Source organism: Myiozetetes cayanensis, unplaced genomic scaffold (assembly GCF_022539395.1).
Source record: "Myiozetetes cayanensis isolate MyiCay16 unplaced genomic scaffold, myiCay2020 scf2-11, whole genome shotgun sequence".
Classification (NCBI taxonomy): Eukaryota; Metazoa; Chordata; class Aves; order Passeriformes; family Tyrannidae; genus Myiozetetes; species Myiozetetes cayanensis.
In genome coordinates, this window is record NW_026087411.1 from 21,232,585 (window position 1) to 21,246,237 (window position 13,653).

Consider the following 13,653-nt stretch of genomic DNA (forward strand, 5'->3'; position numbering starts at 1 on the left):
CACTATCCATAAACTGCAGGCTAAACACCCAGGCATTCACAGGTTTAGCTTTCAAGTTTGAGGATTAAATGCAGAAGAGGAGTGTATTTATTTTTAGAGCTGGTCACATATGCTCTACTGCACTATAGAGAAGCTCCTACCAACTTCTGCCTTCAGATAAGGCTCATTGTTTTGAAAATGAAACCACATATATATTTTATGACATGCTTCACTAACAAAATCTTATCTAGAGGGTAATGAGAATTTTGGAGTAACATGTCTGAGAAGACTCTGGAGCAAAGAAGAGTCTTTCTTAAGTTTCCAAAAATAATTAACTAATTGAGGAATTTTGCTTCTGTGCTACCTCAATGTTATGAACAAAGTATTCTTATACAGAGGGGGTTTCTTTTAAGTTTTATAACAATAAACTGCTTAACTTCTGAAAATTTAAAGATGAAAAAATCTAGAGAATTTTATCAAATCTCACTTTAAAAAGAAGGAAAACTAAGTGAAAATTTATCAAAAAGAAGCAGATGTTACTCTATGAAGTGACAGTAGAGGAAATGAGAATTACAGTCTGAGAAGAGCTTCACTTAGAGCCATAATTTTAGGCACTCAACACCCACAATTAGGGGCAAATTCAAAATAAGCTACCCAATGCGTGAAATCCTAATATATTCCATTGGATTTTTTCCTAGTTAAAACCTAGCTTTCAATATGAAAATGAGCAAATAAACATATAGTACTGTTTTGGGATGGTAAGTAGTCATTTGCCAGAAAAGACTTTTCAAAATAATTTTTTTTTATATCATGATATGATAAATTCAGACTCAGTATCTTGCAAAAATAGGTCTTTGGTCTGCAAAATATCCCCTAACTGTTTGTTTTAACATCAAAAAATTTGCATATTTCATTTAAATACTTTTATAATTGTTATCATTGTTATAATGGAAGTTTAAAACAAAATTACAAAAACTATAAATTAAACAAAAAACACACTGTCATTAAAAACATACAAAAAGACGACCCTGTTTCCTTCTAAGGTATTAAAAAAATGTATGTCTTTACTCAGATTCAGAAAAAAAGTGACATTCTAGTTCATAGTTCCCATCCTCCACACAGATCATCATGTAGCATTTCTGATGGGAGTTTTGCATATCCCAATAGAATGTCACCAAAAATGTACCTGTTCACCTAAAGTTGAGAGTCAATAAATACTTTATTGCCAGAAAGAATTGCCCTTGAATCCATACATTGCTACTGTAATTAAGTGAAAAATATATGATTGTTGCAGAGGGCACTTATTGCCTAGTTTGCAGACTCTATCCCAACAATTATGTTTATACATGTCATAAGTTGCAAGTTGCTTTAGTAACTTATTTGCTAAATCTGACTCCTACCTTTAATTCCTTAATTTGCAAAATACCTCAGCATGTAAGCATCAAAGCTGTTTTGAGAGCTATAGAAGTGTCATCCCCTATAGAAGATAACTGGAAATTAAATTGGGAGTTGGAAAGAGGAGAGAAAAATTATAATGGGTGTTTCTACAGAGCTGTACAGAAAATCAGAGTACTGAGTCAGAAAGGTACATTTAGACTAATGAAGGCTTTCTTTCAACTAAGTGTACTAACCAAGATTAACTCACTGTTAAATTTTGACTTGGCACTTGGGCTTATTTAGGGGAATAGCAGTTTGGGATGCTCTTAAGCCAGGGAAATCCATTATCTGTCACTGGGAGACCATATGTTCCCCCCTAATTCAAATTCTTCAGATATCAGTAGGTGAGCAAATTTTTAAAGCAGCATGTTTAAAAATATCCCAGTGAAGTGAAATATCTCCCATCAGAGATACTCAGTGAAGAGAAACCCACCTCCCAGAGGTTTGGGTGAAGGACAGTAGCATGAAGATACAGTTGAGTCCCAGTGAATGAGATCAGCCAAAAGACGTAACACGCTGCATTTCATCAATGGATATTATTGCCTCTGGAAGAAATAAAAGCTGGATAGCCTGCAATCTTTATATTTCTGAGAGCTTCAAATTGTTGTCAGTCAGAAAAAGGGGAACGGCCTGAATAAAAGACACTCCTCTCCCAAAAAAGCACAAAGACAAAACTCCAAACTGACAATAGAGCTAAGAAGAAAGAACTGATGCTCCCACACTATTCTCAATCTCTGTGAAAATTTTTTTCCTACTTATTAATTTTTTTATATAAAGAGATTTATTCTTGTTCCTTCTTATATAAGTAATCTCCTACTTAGAGAATTATCAAAAGTGAGAATGATCAGTGCTGGAATTTAAGACATTTTGTTTCTAATTACTTTTAGTAGTTCCTACATTTAATTACTTTTTAAAATCCTTCTTAGCAAGGAGAAGTGGATTAAAATCAGATTGTAGAGCAACAATTTGGGAGTGAGTGACCATGCCATTCTTCATCATGTGAATGTGATATACAGTGGCAAGCAACCACAGGCAGTAGCTATGATGGAAGGAACTGTATTTCAAAAGGGAATTCCACATTTTCTAAGATGCAACAGGACATAATGCTGCACTGCTTCACACAGATGTGCATAAGAATACAATAGCCTTAGAGATGCAAAAAAATTCAACTAAGTTAGAGGAGGAAATATTGATAATGTCTTCATTTTAAATCATGTTTCTTGTCGGTTAACTATTTTCCATATATATCCCACCTTAAAATTCAGTTTCAGTGCGTACCTCTTAATAAACATAACAATTTATTAGATAGAGTGCATTGATGATTTCTCTAAGTCTTAAAATGAGCTAATTCAAAACCAGAGGAAGGTACTCCAAGGATTTCCTGGACAATTATTTTTCCAGTCAACTTCAACCCTTCCTTAAACAGTAACGTTGCCTGAGAATCTGCTGAAGGCAGGAGACTGTTTCATTGTGGGAACTGAACATCATACAAATATTAATAGGCAACAGAAGACCAGGATTAAAACGGAAATAATTCTGTAACCTCAGCTATAGGCTTCTGTTCAAAGATTAAAGAGAAAGCAGTTCAAACAGGTAGAACCATTAGTGTCATTGCACAATATCTCCACAGAATGGGTTTGTTGAACCGAAGAAGGTAGACCTGCATGCTTAGAAGAAAAACCTGCTTTTGCCATTCTGAATCTTCTACAGTAAAATAACTCCACCTTTGTAAATGGGGACAAAGGAAAGGAAACTTGTGACACAGGAGAGTAATAAACTCCATGACCTTCCCTTTATCACTGGAGTTTTCTTGAAGAGCATTCTTTCCAAAGAAGAAAATAATAATAATGGCCAGTCTTCGCGAGCGAAGATCCGGGGAAGGTCTTTACACCTTCCAGCCTGCGCATTGGATTTTTTAGGTGAGACACAGTGTGCGCGGAACTGAACCCACCCTTTAATCCTAAGGTTCATCTGCTGGGGCCAAGTGAGCTTGGACGGTGGCAGCGAGGTCCTCAGGATGTAGATGGGTTGCCTTTTTAAGGGCTAACGAGCTCCATCTGCCCAAAGAGTGTCCCTGACCGGGAATCGAACCCGGGCCTCGGCAGTGACAGCGCCGCGCCCTTAACCACTAGACCACCAGGGGCAAAGAAGAAGATATACTGCAAGTATTGAACAAAGTACTGTACTCAGTCATGGCTTTGTGACGCAATCAGGCTTTAAACATTAGCAGAGACAGTAATTTTCCTTACAGTGCTCACAGAAACATGTATTTGCAGCAAAAAAATGATAGACACAAAGTCTGTCATATCTGACACTGAAGACAGAGAGCCTGTGCCTAATGGGCTGGAGAAAAAGTCTAAAAGCAGTTCATATCTCTGAACTCCCCAAGTGACCCCTGTAATGCAGTTGCAGCTAGCAAGACATACTGTGCAAAACGGGCAAGGCACAAGTGTGTAAATGACAGTTAAAACTTGCACATTTGGTCAGTTTTTCAAAACATTTTGAGGCAAGACATCAGCTTGCCTCCTAATTCATCTGAACAGCCTAATACAGCTACCTTCAATACTGTCAACATATTAATCTACATTCTGCCAAAAAGCTTAAAGTTAATATGTAGTGCTTAGCAAATAGAACTCTAAATGAGATACATTATTTTCTATCTGTGCTTAGGTGCTATGTGTAAAACACAAATAGGTGTAAACCTATAGTTACTGCCAAGGTATTACCAAGCCTTTTAAGTGTTGTACTTTCTACAACCCTCAAAAGCATCACACCCCCAATCTCCTTATGCCACAGCAGCATCAACCAGGAGGAGCAAGCAGTGGTAACCCCCAAGCAGCCATATTCAGACATTGTGAATGAGACAGTCACATAACCCACTAGCAATTCAACACTAGACAAACTTAGGACAGATGCAGTGTCAAACCTCTCCTCTTTATTGCTGGACACTGGCTCTCCAAAACAGAAGAGGTGACCAAGTGACAAAGAGATTACTTTGCTTTTCAGGTTGTGGGCCCAAAATGTGGAGCACGCAAAATCCAAATACAAATTCAGCTTAGTGAATTTGTACGTTCATTCAACATTCAATGAACATTGAAATATTTACCCTAAAAGTTTCTCATCGAAAACCCTGGCAATACTGCTTCCCAGCTAGACTGCTACCTAAACCAAAGCAAAAAAAAAAAAAACCCAAACAAACCAAAAACAAAACAAATTAAAAAAGAAGGCAAACCATGCAGGATGGACAAAGTCTCCTATGACTTTTGTTGCTTTTCATTCAATGTGGATACACAAAACACTACAGTTTTGTGTAGGCGTGTCTTATGGTAGGCATGTCCCTGTTCAGTAAGAAAAAAGGTCAAAATGACAGGAAGAAGATCAGGTTGGCCACTGTCTGCCCTCGGGAGTGCTGAATACACCAGCCTCCCTGGTAGTGAAAGGCAGCATCACTGGGAAGTTTGGTAGCAAACAGCTTTATCTTTCTTTCTGTTGAGTGGAGAAAGCTCCAATTAAGTTGGTGAAACAACCAAATTAAATGGGGTGTGAAATTTAGAGGGGAAGGGAGAATGAGGTAGAAGTTTTTTCTTTCTATTGTTTACAAAGCCCAGCATTGGTAAACTCTGAGAAGGGGCAGTGAAACAGTGGCATTTTCCCACCCTGCAGTTCAGGACTGTATTTGTTGCTACCAGCTGTGAAGCAAACAAAATACTGTATCTCCCCCTGGCACATACTTTGTCAGCAGCAGCAGCATCCTCACTTGTCCCTTCTCACTCAGTAGCACTTCAGGTAAAACTGGAGTGAAATGACAGACTCACTTTAGCATTACATCTGATTTACCAAACCTCTTCTACTATCTGTAATCTGCAAGTCAGGAAACAGATTGTTGTATGCCAGGCTGTTTGCAAAGCTGGTAAGAAGAATTTGGTGGTTTGGCTATAGGCTCCCTGAACTAGGTTAACATAAATTAGCAAATTTTAGGATAAAATAAGTTAGCAATTGTTTTCTGATAACAGAAACAATTCCACATCATTCTCACAATTCCCAGAACAAAAACATTTTTTGAGGGGAAATTGTCTGCAGAAAGAGTACCAGGTGTTTTGTACCCCTTTATTCTTTAAATAAAATGCCTGTAGTAATTATGAAGAGCCCAGCAAAATAGGAAAAGGATATTGCATCTACATTCATCTCCCCATAGCAAGCAGGAAGAAAGGTCATCACTGACCTTTATATTGCAGTTCAGAATACATATGAAAATCTCAGAACTGCTGTTGAACTTACTGGCACCACCCCACACACAGAGCCCTTTGAAAAGCAGATCTATGTCTCTGTTAAGGTCAATTCTGCCAGTAGTCTCCTCTTCTAGGGCTGGAGAAACTCTCAGAAGTCCTCCAATAAATATCTCACAAAGAAACAGAAGAAAGGGTTGGTGTTTTAGCTCTCTTGTTGTGATTTTCCTCAGTCTTCGGTGCACTCAGCAATAAGGGGCAACCTTAAAATTACAAATCAGAGCTATATACCAACTCTGCTTGGCTCCACCACAGAAAGAAAATCCTGAACTACATCCTCTACATTCAATACCTGGGATTAGTTTTAGCATCAGGTTAAATCTTTACCCTTCATAGCCTGAGAGGAGAAATTTTTGAAAATTTGTATCTATCAGATCACTGGGGTTTTTTCTTAATTCTAAGCCTGGTTTTGTTCCAGAAGACTTAGGATATATGAAGTATCCTAATACATGTTGCAATATATGTTTGTACCTGTAAACACTGAGGTAAATTCTAGTTCAACCTATTCTAATTCCGATTTTAAAATAACAATAACCCGTCTTATTTAGCAGACAATTCATTCATGAAATTCTTTTAATCTTGAGATTCAAAGTACTGTTGCTCAGATAAAAAAAGTTTTAATTTTACCCAAAAGCAGACAGACTAGATAGGCAGGGCTTTCCTTTTTTCCTTTCCTTCTTATACAAGAGTAGAACTTCAAAACAACTAAATTGGAGAGAAAGGACTATAGCCTTTACTATGACTTGTTTTGAAAGGCGAGCAATTCCCTCTCAGCCCCAGCCTTCAAACCCTCAGCACTGAATTCAAGCACAGAACATATTTCCTGCAGCAATTGGTGGAGAAGCTGAAAGGCAACAGAAAAATCCATGTTCACTTATCTTGAATCAATAGTCATGAAATAGCAGTACTGAGCTCTCACCCCTGTGTGTAATAAATAGGGGAGATGAGGTGGACACAACACACACAGGGGTGCTATACATCACCCACTTACACCTGGGGAGTGGCAAGAGAAGAAATTAAAGGGTTTTATATGATACTGTGATAATTCTAGATGATTTGCCTTTTATGCCTTCTCTTTCTACTGTTAGCTATGTCAGCATCACTAACCAATTAATGGGCGCTTTAGTAATGGTAATCAAAGTAGAGAGCAGGCTTATTCGATGTATACAGTTGATTTTACTGCACCAACTTGTCTGCAGAGCACATGGAAACGCAGGAAAGGCAGACACCGTGAGAAGCAGAGTAGGTCAGCAGAGGGAGCCGCCGGCACTCGTGAGGGAAGGTGCATTGCCAGCACTAGCTTTGTCATTGACCAACTGCCTGCATTTGCCCTCTGCAACTATAATAATGGCCAGTCTTCGCGAGCGAAGATCTGGGGAAGGTCTTTACACCTTCCAGCCTGTGCATTGGATTTTTTAGGTGAGACACAGTGTGCGCGGAACTGAACCCACCCTTTAATCCTAAGGTTCATCTGCTGGGGCCAAGCAAGCTTGGACGGTGGCAGCGAGGTCCTTAGGACGTAGATGGGTTGCCTTTTTAAGGGCTAACGAGCTCCATCAGCCCGGGGAGTGTCCCTGACCGGGAATCGAACCCGGGCCTCGGCAGTGACAGCGCCGCGCCCTTAACCACTGGACCACCAGGGGATAAAGGTATTTTACTGCAATTTTAAATGACTTTGGGATGCAAAAAATGCATAAAATCTGTCTTGCAGTTTTGCATCCCCACCTACAATCCACTGTGTCCAGTTATATGGGAAAGAAATAAAAATGAAATAGTAAAGTAATGGTTTCCTGCGCTATTTAGAAAAACATGCCACATCTCTGGGCCCCGAACTGCCTACTCATCTTTGCAGCATCCACTGACTACCAAATTCTATTTAATATTTCATTAATGTCTTGGATGATGGACTAGAACTTATAATTGTAAAATCAGCATAAGGAGAAGGGGGTGCAAGCAGGCTGAGGGACTGAATCAGAATCCAAAATGAACCTGATAAATTGGAAAGATTTATATCAACAAGATATATTTCGATAAAGACAGGATCAAGCCACTGCACAGAGTAAAGAGAAACTGGAAACAGAAATACAAACTGGTGATGCAGCCATGCAATAGAAAAAGAGATGAGACCGAAGTTTGCAATACAGAGAGGATACATACTCATCAACCACTGGACAGTGCAGACAAAACAGCAAGCTTTAACTCCAAGTACATTAATGTCATGACACACACTTCCTAAGAGGCCACTCAAGTGAGGCCTCAACACGTAGCCAGTTTTGCATGGAGTGCTTGAAATAGCAAACAGACCAATTTGACATAATCCAGAAGAAAACAAGAGGACTAATCAGGGTGGGGGGAAGAATTAGGAGAAAAGTTAAAGAGATTGTTAGCAAACACAGAGGTTTTCTATGAAAGGAGGGAAAGATGCAGCTTATTTGGAGTGGTCTTAAGAGATTGTGGTAACTCTAATCATCAGAATGGTGAAACACGGAAATTGGCTGTGTAGGACTGTTGTGGCAGCTCCATAATTGGAAGCTATTAAGGAAAAGGTCAGTAAGGCATAATGTAGGTATGCTTGTCTGGGCATGTCAGAAATATGGTTTCATGACCTATTGTGGTCCACAAGGGCCCTGCCTAGGTCATAAAGTGGAAAATTCGTATTTTTATCATGTACTAAAAATGTACTATGTATGATGGGAGTTAAATATCATAAAACTTTGTCGTTTCATTTTACTTTGGGATAACTTAAGGTTCTGAGCAATAACATTTATCTAGAGCAAGAAAAGAAACAAAAATGGGGACCAAGCACATTAAAGCAAGGGTAGGTTGAATCTTTACATAATACTGAGATAGAGATCAAAGAAAATGTAACAACAGGCAATGTAAGAAAATGTAAGCAGACAAGGAAAAGCTACATAAACCTAGAGTGTATGAATCTATGCCAACACAACCTGCTAAGTAGGATCTGGCAGATTACACTGGCATGCACAAGAGAACTCTAGCCTGTTTGGTGTTTGTTCATTCTTTCCCTCATTCTTGCCTTCAGTGTGGAAAACATTCAGCCCTCGAATTTCAAGTGCCAGTGTTTGCCTGTCCCTTTTCTGATTGCTTTTTCTTTGTTAAAATTACATGCTCTTAGCAGCAAGCACATTGTTTCATATTATGCTACAAAACACCCACCACTGTGCTGATGTTCTAACAAAGACAGACAAGACAATGGTATTTCAAAAGGCTGGTTAAGAGAAGCCATTACTCATCTCTAGGGTCTCATAGAATTCCCTTCAGGAAGATAAACAGTGCTACAAATATAGGCCTGTGTGAATAAGGCACTGAGATGATAAGAACTTAATTTCCATAGGAGGAAAGATACATATTTGAGTTATAACTGCTTTTATTTCTTGTGTGGGAGCTTCCAGCCAGAATTTAGCTGCAGCATCACTGAGAAAAAAAGAAAAAATTAAAAAGTTGAAGTTATAATAAAACATTTGGCATCTATACATTACTGAGGAGACTTTTGGCAGTAACCATCATGCAATAAGAGAGTATGTTGTTAATGAAGAAGTCCACAAGCCAACAAGATTGTTGAGAGATATGAAACTGTCTGGCCTAACTAACCTTGAATCTTATATGAATCTTCCAAGCTGCAGTAGCATCTTCAACAACTCTGCCTCAAACAGCTAAAACAAAGGCTCTCATTGGGAAAAAAATAGACAAAACACACAGTTCATGAGTTTATAAAGACTCATGAAGATTAGTTTCCCCTTAAGGATTTACTGGTATTACTGGAAGTTAAATACATGCATCCAGAGGAGAAAAGGACTTCAGGTGTATAATCTGTAAAAGTAATGAATGTTCAAAAAGACAGATGAACACTGTATGCTAAAGGGAGAAAGGGAAAGTGCAAGTTTATGCCATTGAAGTATTCTGCCTTCTGGTTTTAAGAATAAGGCCCATCTGGATTTCTGAGCATTTCATAGCAGTGTCAGAAAAGTAACTATAATAAATGGCCAGCCTTCGCGAGCGAAGATCCGGGGAAGGTCTTTACACCTTCCAGCCTGCGCACTGGATTTTTTAGGTGAGACACAGTGTGCGCGGAACTGAGCCCACCCTTTAATCCTAAGGTTCATCTGCCGGGGCCAAGCGAGCTTGGACTGTGGCAGCGAGGTCCTTAGGACGTAGATGGGTTGCCTTTAAGGGCTAACGAGCTCCACCTGCCCGGGAGTGGCCCTGACCAGGAATCGAACCCGGGTCTCGGCGCTGACAGCGCTGCGCCCTTACCACTAGACCACCAGGGGCTCCAGAAAAGTAACTACTGCAAATAAAAGCTCTACTTAAATGACTCCGGTATTTTTACCTTGTTTGTGGCATTAAAATTTCACTGGGAAGGAAAGTTTTCAGGGTAAGTACACTTTCTACAAACATATATTTGTTTCTCTTCCTACAGCTTAAAGATGTAGCCATTACAAGGATTCTCATAGGCACCACATATGCCAGCGTAACTAAGGTGACAGCATGACATGTTTGACCTGAGTTCTGCCCAAAACTATTAGAACTATTATACAGAAAAAAACTTGTCAAAAGAGTCCTAGCACCTTTTCCATTCCAATTTGGGAAGCTGGGCAATGGACTCTATTCCCAGCTGCACCGAGGGGACTACTCTGAAAAACTCTCTGAAGAACAAGAGCAAACATTTGATATGAAGGAATTCACTAGGGAAGTTGGGCTGAATTCCTGCAATCTGATGCAAGAAAAGTAGTGAGATTCAAAAGATCTCATTTTTTATGAAATGGCTCTCCAGTGGAGGAATTCTTTACTTAAAAAATACCACCACAGGCTGATGTGCCTGACTTTGCCAACACCTTCAGAAACAGAAATCACAGTTAACAGTCAAGGCTCTTTCCAGAATAAAACCTATTAAAAAAAGCAGAATTCCTGGAGAGGAATTGTTTCCTAAAAAATTGAAAATTCAATTAGCAATTCCTCCTGCATTTTAAAAGACTTATCCAAAGAGTTAGACATAGCTATCAGCTACCTGGTTACTCAACGAAAAATGTCAAAATGAAACTCTGTAGATTTAAATTCCTCCTATTTAGAGGGGAAAAAATACAAAAAAATAACCACAATGTTATTATGCCTTACACTGTCAAAGACCAACAAGACCCAGAAATAAAGATTTCCTGATGTCAGAAAACATGTAGAAAGCTGTTAAGACAGATGTGTTATTTAATGATTCCTTTTAAAACAAGAAAAAAATAGCCATTCTCAAGCACACACCTCATTTTGGTGTTCATCTAACCAAATGTTATTTCTACTTTCTACTTTTACCCTGAAAGGAAATAAAGGTCTCAGAGGTTTTTAATGTGGGTTCTAAAGCCTGCTAAACTGAAACAGCAGAACACCTATGTTGTAGGAAATTAATTAACTGTGTAAACTGCCAGCATATCGAGCAGGTGGCTGGACTTCTAACAGACCAGCATAAAGTCTGTGCTTAGATTTACTTCCATATAATATTACAAAACGTAGATATTAAAAACAGCAGCATAGCATGGATCTGCTCCATCCAGCATGGATTTCTCCTGATACCTATAGGTTTTTTTGATTTTCAGCTTTTTGTAGATTTTAGAAATAGCTGTAGTTGGCTCACCCTTTAAGCAAAGCAGTTTACACATTTTCCCAACCCTATTACCCAATTTCATATCTAAGTTTCTAAATTTCTTTAGCTTGTTTAGACTTCCCTCAAGGTAGGCTTTCTTTCTGTTTCAGAACATCGCACACCAGGCCTCTACAAGAGGATACCACAACAGACAGAGCATCCTTCAAAACCCAGAACTCTGTAGGAGCTCCAAGGACTGGACGTGCTGTGACAAAGAGGAAGATGAGGAAGAAGGAGTCTTAGGACCCACAACTCAATTTCCAGGGACAGAACTGGGGGCAGAACCGGGAGGATCTGGGGAGTGGATAGATCTGGGATTGGATGGACAAATACCTTAAACTGTGGAACACCCTGGACATGTGGCGTGCAAGCATCTGTACTCCTGTTGAAGTTGAAGGCCTTCTATTAAAGTTGCTCTCTTATCTCTACTAATAATTGCCTGGTGAGCAATTTTTTGGCTCCCGATCTAAGGTAACACACCAGATATGTTAAGTAGCCACAACGGAAGAGAAGGGAGGAATTTAAGTTGTATTTTTCTAATAAGAAACATGGAAAATGACATTACTGTTCAGGAAGAGATCACCCGCAAAGTAAAAATTGTATTTTCCTACTCATCAGGTTCATGTCAGGATTGCAGATTTGAATGACAAAAGTGGCACACAGCTGCTATTTTTTATTCTGATGAGGTCTGTGAAACAAGCAGAGCCTAGAGAGAATGAGCCCCATTCTCAACACGATTGCTAATGAAGACTTCTTTGCACTCTTCTATATGGAAATCCACTGAGATTTCTCTGGAGGTAGGAAAACCTTAACTATTTTCCTTAGTTAACTCTGGGATTTTGTTAGATTTTACAGTCAGACAAAAGACAAAGTCCATTCAATATCCAAATTTACAACTCTTTCAAGCTACACTGTGCCTCTCAGCAGTCATTCCATGTCTGTCTGCTATTTGGTTCTCAAGTCACAGTGTTGTGGACAAAAATGAATCACCAAAAATCTTGATATGGGAAGGGTAGAAGGTTCAATCTTTTTCTAGGTTCCCCATTGTCCTTGAAGGTGTCTGTCAAACTTTTTTTCTCTCCAATACCTGCTGTGACATCTGCATTTACACCAATTCATTCTGTCACACTCAGCCTCCCTTTGTATGTGGAGGCTCTTTATTTTGAGATACCTGGGGGTACAAATCTCGTTAGCACAATCAGTATATTTCTGCACAATAAGTCTACCAATATGTAAAGAAAAACAAAGGGAGGAACACTGTTGGAATTTTGGTTGTCAGTGGGGAGAAAATATGGAAGCCTTCAAAATTAAGATTAAACTCTGTAATGTATTTTCTACCGAAAAAAATTCCTTTTGACAGATGTGAGTTTTCAGGCTTGTTTTTCTGTACTCTACATATTTAAAAATGAATATTAATATGAACATTTAATACAACTTTGATCTTTCTTAGTAATGCTTCCTATAAAAGGGAGTTAGTCCCAAAGTAACTTATTCACTATATGGCTCAAGGGAATTAGCTTGTTCAGAGCCATCCAGGTGTTAGCTAATACAACACAGAGACACCTTAACTGTCTTTATGGATCTAACGCAATAATAATTTATTGATAAAGATACCAAGTATGTAATTTGCATTTAACATCATAATAATTTTTTAAAAATCTGAAATATTTTTTAATTTATATAAAGTAATTTATAGGGGTTTTGTATACTCTTTTGGTATAACAGAAATTTTCTTAGTTTTCAGGCATTCCAGTCCTTTTTTAAGTTTCTGTTTAAAAAATAATTGAAGTTTCTTTTTTGTACCATCAGATAGATTCAAGACAAATAGTCAGAAATATTTAATTAACTGAAGCTACTGGAGGAATTGGAGGGAGGCAGAATGTAATGACCCAAAGCAGAGCTTACTCTCAAAATTATGATTCTGCAGAGGACAGAGAGAATTTTAGACGCAATAAATCAATGGAATCTGAACTTTACATCACATTTGAGAGATTTTCTTCCAGCAAATTAAGAGACTGGTTGTTTCACATGTGTGTGCATACAGATGTGTGCACATGTGTGAACAAAGAAGAAGAGAGGTATTCTTGCCTACTTCAGAATAAAGGATCAGCATCTAAAAAAAGAGTTGATACAACTTGTGATTTTTCCGGGAATATCACTGATTTTTTTAAATTAGTGTGATCTTTTTCTTAATTATAACAAATAATGTTTGAAACAAAAAAGCCACGTGGAAATATTCCTATCAGTAGTCTTTAAGAAAATGCAATCCTCATCCATCTAACCTTATACCAACCGAATTTT

The 13,653-nt window shown here is 38.5% G+C and overlaps 1 long non-coding RNA gene across 1 annotated transcript in view; it reads right to left on the reverse strand.

Moving 5' to 3' along the window:
• Nucleotides 1–13,653, reverse strand: part of LOC126639588 (uncharacterized) — a 199,319-nt gene that overhangs the window by 104,596 nt on the left and 81,070 nt on the right. The window lies entirely within an intron of this gene.